The sequence below is a fragment of the Amblyomma maculatum genome, unplaced genomic scaffold (genome assembly GCF_055883805.1).
Source record: "Amblyomma maculatum isolate TAMU_Amacu unplaced genomic scaffold, ASM5588380v1 scaffold_19, whole genome shotgun sequence".
Taxonomy (NCBI): domain Eukaryota; kingdom Metazoa; phylum Arthropoda; class Arachnida; order Ixodida; family Ixodidae; genus Amblyomma; species Amblyomma maculatum.
In genome coordinates, this window is record NW_028146744.1 from 1,451,203 (window position 1) to 1,458,822 (window position 7,620).

General features: G+C 43.0%; 1 long non-coding RNA gene across 1 annotated transcript; it reads right to left on the minus strand.

Moving 5' to 3' along the window:
- Positions 1–2,906: 2,906 nt before the first annotated feature.
- LOC146171567 (uncharacterized) lies at positions 2,907–7,383 on the minus strand. The gene is made up of 3 exons (XR_014702808.1): positions 7,286–7,383; positions 6,945–7,134; positions 2,907–2,952 (listed from the first exon to the last, which is right to left on the minus strand). It is a non-coding gene; the product is annotated as an uncharacterized LOC146171567 (long non-coding RNA).
- Between the last annotated feature and the right edge of the window lie 237 nt (positions 7,384–7,620).

Consider the following 7,620-nt stretch of genomic DNA (forward strand, 5'->3'; position numbering starts at 1 on the left):
TGCGGTCCTTTACTCTACGGCGTGGAGTGCTCTACAAGCACAACTTTGACAGCACCAGGGAGACGTTTCTGCTTGTGGTGCCATCCCAGTTACGGCACGAATTCTTGTGCGCTTGTCATAATGAACCACCCGCCGGCCACTTGGGGATCAGTCGTACGCTGGCAAAGATTCGGCTGAAGTACTACTGGCCCAAATTACTACCATCAGTGTGTAAATACGTAGCAACATGCTGTGATTGCCAACGGCGCAAATCTCCTCCTCCGAGACCAGCTGGCTTTCTGCAGCCTATAGCACCCCCAAAGACCCCCTTTCAGCAAATTGGCATCGACCTCCTCGGCCCTTTTCCGAAGTAGTCCACTGCAAAAAGCTGGATTGAGGTCGCGACGGATTACTTGACGCGGTACGCTGAAACTGCGTCACTTGCAAGCGGTACTGCTGCTGAAGTCGCCGAATTCTTTGTCCACGACATAGTCCTGCGTCATGGGGCTCCTGCAGCTATCGTTACCGACCGTGGAGCTGCATTTACGGCTCACTTCACCCAGGCTGTACTGAAGCTCACGCACACCAGCCGTAGACGTACAACAGCCTACCACCCACAGACAAATGGCTTGGTGGAACGCCCAAACAGGCCCTTGACCGACATGCTTTCCCTGTATGTTGATGTCGAGCACAAAACAAGGGACCAAATTCTTCCATACGCAACGTTCGCGTATAATACCGCGCAACAAGAAACGACACGGTTCACTCCGTTTGAATTAGTCTTCGGTCGCCACGTAACCACCCCGCTTGGTGCTATGCTACCCGTGGACCTCCCTGACAGTGAGACTGAACTTGACGTCGATGTCGCCACTTATGTTCAGCACGCGGAAGAATCGCGGCAACTGGCCAGACAGCGTATTCACCACCAGCAGCAGATCGATGCTGACCGCTACAACCTTGGACGCCGCTACGTTACCTACAACCCGGCCGACTATGTGTGGATCTGGACACCCGTTCGTCGCCGCGGGCTGTCCGAAAAGTTACTGCGCCGCTACTTCGGCCCTTACCTTGTTGTCCGCCGCCTCAGCGACATAACGTATGAAGTTGTACCAGCCTCGCGGCTCATTCATCGCACAACGGCAAGCGCAGTGACGTTGTTGATGTGGTGCGAATGAAGCCCTACTACGAGTGAACCTCCGACTGACTTTAAGGTTGCATGTAGTCTACCCCGTGATGCCAGACTATTGGTGTAACTCTTGAATGCTTTCTCTTCCCGCTCTTCTGCCTGACAGTAACACCGCATCGGGGCGATGCTCCAGAGGAGGTGGCAGTGACACGTGCATTAGAGCTAGAAGAAGGAGCGAAATGGGACGAAGTAGAAGACGTTGAAGCGCCCGCCCGTTCCTGTTGCCCGCGTTCCTGACTCAGCTCTTCATATACTTCTTCCCAGCTCTCCCGGTGCCCTCTTTAAGCGGTTACTGCAATTCTTTATTGTAACAATCGTTACAGTATATACCCAAGCAAACCGAAGGGGGGACAGCCGTCGATGTAGGTCCGTTGAAAAGCACTGGACGCGACAATCGGAGATCGTGGGTTCGACTCCCATCATCGGCGCGCTGTTTCCCTTTCCACTTTGCAGTTAATGCTCTTTATTCCAATAATAACGTAAGACAAATTCCTGTAAATCTCAACAGTATAAACATTAAAAAAAGAAACGCCACGTCTGCCTTGCACTCGCAGACTGTTCGCTCCTTTAAATGCTGTAAGAGCTCCTCATTTCTCTTTCAATTGACTGCTTAACAGCTTGCGAGGGTTTCTGTTCTGGCAGTCTGGAGGTCGCAAAGACGTAGTATTAGAGGGCTGTAGCCCAGCTGCCTCTGCACCTAATGCTCATGTGCTACGCGACGCTCGCGGTATAGCAGGATGTTTCACATCTGCCGCTAGGGATGAAGATGGCGCTGGTGCACGCTTACATGTTTAAACCGGTTAGTGAACTTATTGTTACGTGCTTTGTACGTACGGGGAGTTTATTTACAGGGATCGGTACAAAGAGGACTGCGGCGAAGCGTACAACCCAAGCGGCAAGCCTATGGTCGGCCCGTACTCGGCCCTTGCCAATATGGCCGACTGAAACTCACCGGACCGACCTAGGCCACCTACCTCAGCCCGAGGTCGGGGATTGACAATGGCCTAAGAACGACCGATCATCGGCAATTGACCTCGAGCCGACGAGTACGGCCGACTTGGCCAGCCTACTGCCGCGCTAGGGTCATGAATGGGCCATGGCTTACCCACACATGGCCCAACCACTTCGGCGGTACTCGCTGGCCGGTGGTTTATCCACCGTCGGCTGTGGACCTCGGGCCAACGAGTATGGCCGACTTGGCCAGCCTACTGCCGCGCTAGGGTCATGCATATGGGCCATGGCTTACCCACACATGGCCCAACCACTTCGGCGGTACAGGTGGTTTATCCATGTATAATTAGTGGTCTACTCATCCATGGCCTATGGTGTACTCATTAAAACGTCTGCAGTTCAATTGTGCATGGAAAATTAGCGCTGCGGCAGTATTTTGAGATGCGCATCTTCTCTTCCAAGCGGGCTCTAACTTTGTGGCATCAGTAATGGTGTTCTCCGGGCAGGTGAAAAGCAACCCATACGTATGTAGCTCAAAAAAGCCTGAGCATCAGCAAATGTACGTTTAAACAGCACTTTTTATTGGTTTTTCTTAAATATTCGAAACATGCTCAAAGCCCTGCTAATAAAAAATTGGCACTTACAGCTAAGTTTGTGAGGCTTCACATCAATTTATTCTGGCTTTCAGCTTCTAGACTGAGTTGAAGATGTCATGTTTCCCTGCTCGTTGTGCCCGCCGTCCTATTACTTCACTGTCACGAGCCATCGCTTGATTGCTGCAGCGGTCTTTCTGGAGAGGACGTCACTCAGGTACACGCTGCCTCTCCTCAGGCATCCTAGAAAATATTCGAAAGAAAATATCAGCCTTCATTCCGTATTCATATGAGTTTCCTAGCCTGTTAAAATGATAAAAGGCTGTCGCTCAAGCTATTATAAGGACCTTCAGTGGTATCAGTAGTGATGTAGTCATCCGATGATATCTTAAGTCATTTGAAATATGAGGTGCACCATTTTTACACATATATTGCTTGTCCAAGCAAATTTGATCCCAGGGATAAAAAAGACATTTCCGAGGCAGGGGAAGGAAACCAGATACATATTGCTGGAAGCTACCTTGAGCGCCACAGAAAAGGTTTTGTTTGGAATCTTTAATTGACATTATTTACCTATGATTAATGACTTACACAATAAGTGGTGTTGCTACTTTGAAGAGTACCGGCACAAACCACGTTTCATTATTAGCGATAAAGAACCATCACGTCTGCATTTCGTCCCCCAGATACAACAGAAAACCCCGAAAATACAAAAATCAGATTGCCGGACAATACAATTGAGGCCTTGGCTTGGCTCGACAGCCCTGTGTAGCGTTAGACCTATAAGTTGCCTATGGTTTCTTTGTCCGCGCCAGCCCAACCGTTCAACAAGACCGTATTTGTACTTTACAGCTGAAAAATAATGTTCCACTCATTTGTATCCTTACCGCTTTGTAGTTATTATCCGCACTGCAAAGTTCAGCGCGCTCAGTGTAACTCGCGCCTTCATGTGCGCCAAAGGGCTGACGCGAGGCAACCATCGCCAGCATATCGCTCTTACTCATGCATGGGACCAGCCATCATAGCGGCAGGTTGTTTCGTCCGCTCAAAATCATGTTGAGAGCAGCACAATTGAGGTGTGCGAATGGGCTGGTAACGGTTTCGGTATCTACATAACCGGTATCTACATAACACTGCAGATAGAAAAAAAAGGTACACATGAGGTTTCTAACCGCAAATATCGAAACAGAGGTTTCCGAACGTGCTCACCGACTCTGTAAGTCGTATTTATTGTCTAAAGTGAATATTTAGTACTTGGAGCGAATAACCTCACTTCCCTAAGTACAAAATAAAACTTTACTGTGCTGTCCTAAGAGGCTGCCGGTAATGCGTCATCGGTTTTCATCACCTGTTTCTAATGGTTTATTTATAACCCTTGGCTCAAGCTATCAAGCACAGCAGGTGTAATGTAACTTGAATAAAACCTGCATGAGATCATACATATAGGTATATTTGTAAGCTTTACAGATTTCACTTACAAATATTACGGGAATCACGTCACTGCGGTCTTTCTTTAAAATTGACACCAATATTCGTGGCTAAAATAAAGTACTCAACGTATTAATTCAGCTTCGCAAGTGCAGCTGTAACAAAGTGAGGGCTGGCGACACCGAAGGTGTGCCTAGCTTTCAAATTTTCTTAGATGGCCCAACCGTTCGAAATATGTAATTTTAAAAATAGGCCCTTGATAGTGGCTTTCTCAAAGCGTATATGGGTGCCTTTATAAGAAACATAATAGAGGTCCCATGACCATCTTTCGTTTCAAATGAAATTTTTATATGTGGTGGGCAAATTTGTAGACACAAAGGAATTAACCTTAGTTTTGCAAGATACGGCGTAGTTTCTTCGAAAACAAACAAAAAAAAAATATTACGGTATATCTTTAGAGGTAGAAAACGCTGCTTTTGCCATTTCAAAATGTTGCAAATTTGGATACCATGATTTTGTCATCTACTATTTTTTACTCACTAAATATATGCAGGCTTTACATTTACAAACAGTATTAGGAACCCGTTTTGTTTTTGCAGTTGAGTTATTAAAAAAATCACAAAGTTTGGTTCAGGAGCGATGCGCTGTAAAAATATGCATTTTTAACCTTGTATACTGGAATGTGATGCATTAGGTCGGTTGCACTAAATATGTTTCCACTTCCTAACGCATGTTCTTAATTCCAGGCAATATTTGGAGCTCCAGACCGCTAGGTGTGTTCTACACAACGCATCAAAATTGCCCAAAATTCGAAAACAGCAGTAAAGGGTAAATTTGCTGCGATTAAAAAAAAGATCTTCGATCTTCAAATACCTCTCAAGAATCTTCAGTACCTCAGCAATATCGCGGACTAAAAAGTGTTGCGTTATATTGTTTAAAAATATAACATTAAATATTAAACCAAGTGCTTGTCCTGATAATGGCCAAATTCAGCCTGCATTCTTGCAAGATCCAATAATTTCCTGGCACTGAAACTATTACTCTGCATTATCTAGGTTCCATTCTTTATTTCTGGAAAAACTTGAAGCTCTAGGTTTGTTTTTTTCTACATATAATATTTAAATTGGCCAAAATTAAAAAAAATGGTAAAATAAGGAAAACTGATTAGGACTGAAGAAAATGCCGCAACATCGATTTTTATCGAAATCTCTGGAAACAATGCAAAGTACTTTGTTAGTATGAGTCAGTAAATATATTGAATTCTACAAAATGTATAATTAAAAATCTAAAAATGCCTGTTTTTAATCTATAGATTTGCTTATATGACTCCCCCTTATAGAGTAGGCATCAAAACTTCAATTTAGTATTTGCTGAATTTAGTTACATTTTACTGTAAGTAAAATTTAAAGCATTGTCAGCGCTAATAAAGCCTTTTTCTGCTTGTCTGCAAGGACATAATCTAGCTTAAAATGGTATTAATTCGCTATTTCTGTCAATTTCATGGCAGAACGCAAGTGAAGGCTGCACTTTTTCTCTGTCTTTCATTCTTTTTTATTTCTAGGTGCAGTAGTATCCAATCTAGTCTATTAATATATTATTCCATTTCTGAGCTTTGACCATAACTAACAATACTATATTTTTAAAGATGGTTTTTAAATGTGTAATTTTTTATAATGCAATCATAAGCAAATTGCTTTCCAGCGTTACAGAGAACACACATAGCAGCTTAGATCTCCAGATTCTGCCTTAAATTAACAATATAACCTGCGTAATAAAGACAGAATATTTTAGTGCAAACAACGTAACGCATCACGCCAGTATGTAAGGTTGAAAATAAACATTTTTGTAGCGCGTTGCGCTTGAAGCAAAGTTTGCAATATTTTACTAAATCAACTGCATCAATGAAACAAGCTTTCAATACTTCTTATACAAATAAAAGTTATGTTGATGTGGTGAGTAAAAAACAATGGATGACAAAATTTTAGTGCGCAAGCAGCAGGGCTCCAAACATCCAACATTTTTAAATGACAAAAACGGGGTTTTCCAGCTTAAGAGATAGGCGTTTTTTTTTTCTGAGATAACTACGCCGCATCTTGCAAACCTAAGGGTCTTTCCTTTGTGTCGAGAGATTAGCCCACGACATAGGGAAATTTAATTAAAACAAAATGGTCATGACTCCACGATTACTGTTCCTGTCCAAAGACATCCATATTTGTTTTCATTTCGTCTCTTCAAACAGGCTGGTTTAGTCAATGCGGTGAATAAAAATATCATCATATATATTAAAAATTTCCGCGCTACACGTGGTACCTAAAGCTACCTATATTGTCACAACTGTCATTCGTTATTTGTAGCTGAAACAACATCACAAAAGGAATTCGATTGCAAATTGTTCGCGAGTTAAATAGGCGTACGGGATGACACACGTGTACTCTGCAGAATACAATTTAAGAAAGAGCAGTCACAAAGTATAGGCAAATAAGGCTATGATACGGAGCATATGTATTGCTCCGGTTAACAGTAAAAAAGTAGACTTTTACCATATTAATATATTCGACAAACTATTGCATGTTCCCATAGGAACACAATTAATGAACTCATTCACGCATCTAATGTCTATGGGCATTAGATGTGCGGATGACTTCGCTTTATTCCAATTCGTGCGTTAATGATAATAATTTAACGAGGAAAAATTTAATGTCTACACAATTTTCAGCGAGTATACCACAAAATATACTAAGGTGCTTCATATATAGTCACATCACCTAGCAAGTGAAGTGGGTTAACAGAACTAATCAGACACTCACCCTGATCAGCATTTCGCTTTTGCGTCATCTTTGTAAGTTTTTAGGCAGGCTTTTCCATGATTATCCTCTTCTATATACCCTTGCCACCCACAGGACACAGATCTTCTGGGGGTACCGAACTGTTGGTTTTCGCACCAGTGATACAACTTAATCGAACCATTTCTACGTAGAAAACACTCTCGATGCGCACCTAAAAAAAATGAAAGTATGGATGTTTAGGCGAAATCATTCACCCGTGATAAAATAATATGATTTGAACAATAAAATCAAATGATCACACTCGAAGCAACAAGAAAGTGGTGGAAAGATAGGAATTGAAGCAATGAAAGGCGGTTGCTTACTGCAAAAAGCCAATAGCAAGAGGTCCACCGTCTATAAGAATAGGCAATAAAAATAAGGCACATTTAAAGGTGCATGCAGCAGTTACAGTGATGCAGTGCTACCTTTTGTTACGCAGGCTTTTCCGCTGATTATCCTCTCCTTTATTCCCCTTCCAACCATAGGACACAGATCTTCTGGGGGTGCCAAGCTGTCGGTTTTCGCACCAGTGATACAACTCAATCAATCCATTTCTACGTAGAAAACATTCCGATGCACATCTAAAAAAATGAAAGCATGTATGTGTCGGCTAAATCATTCACACATGATAAAACAATATTATTTGAACAATAAAATC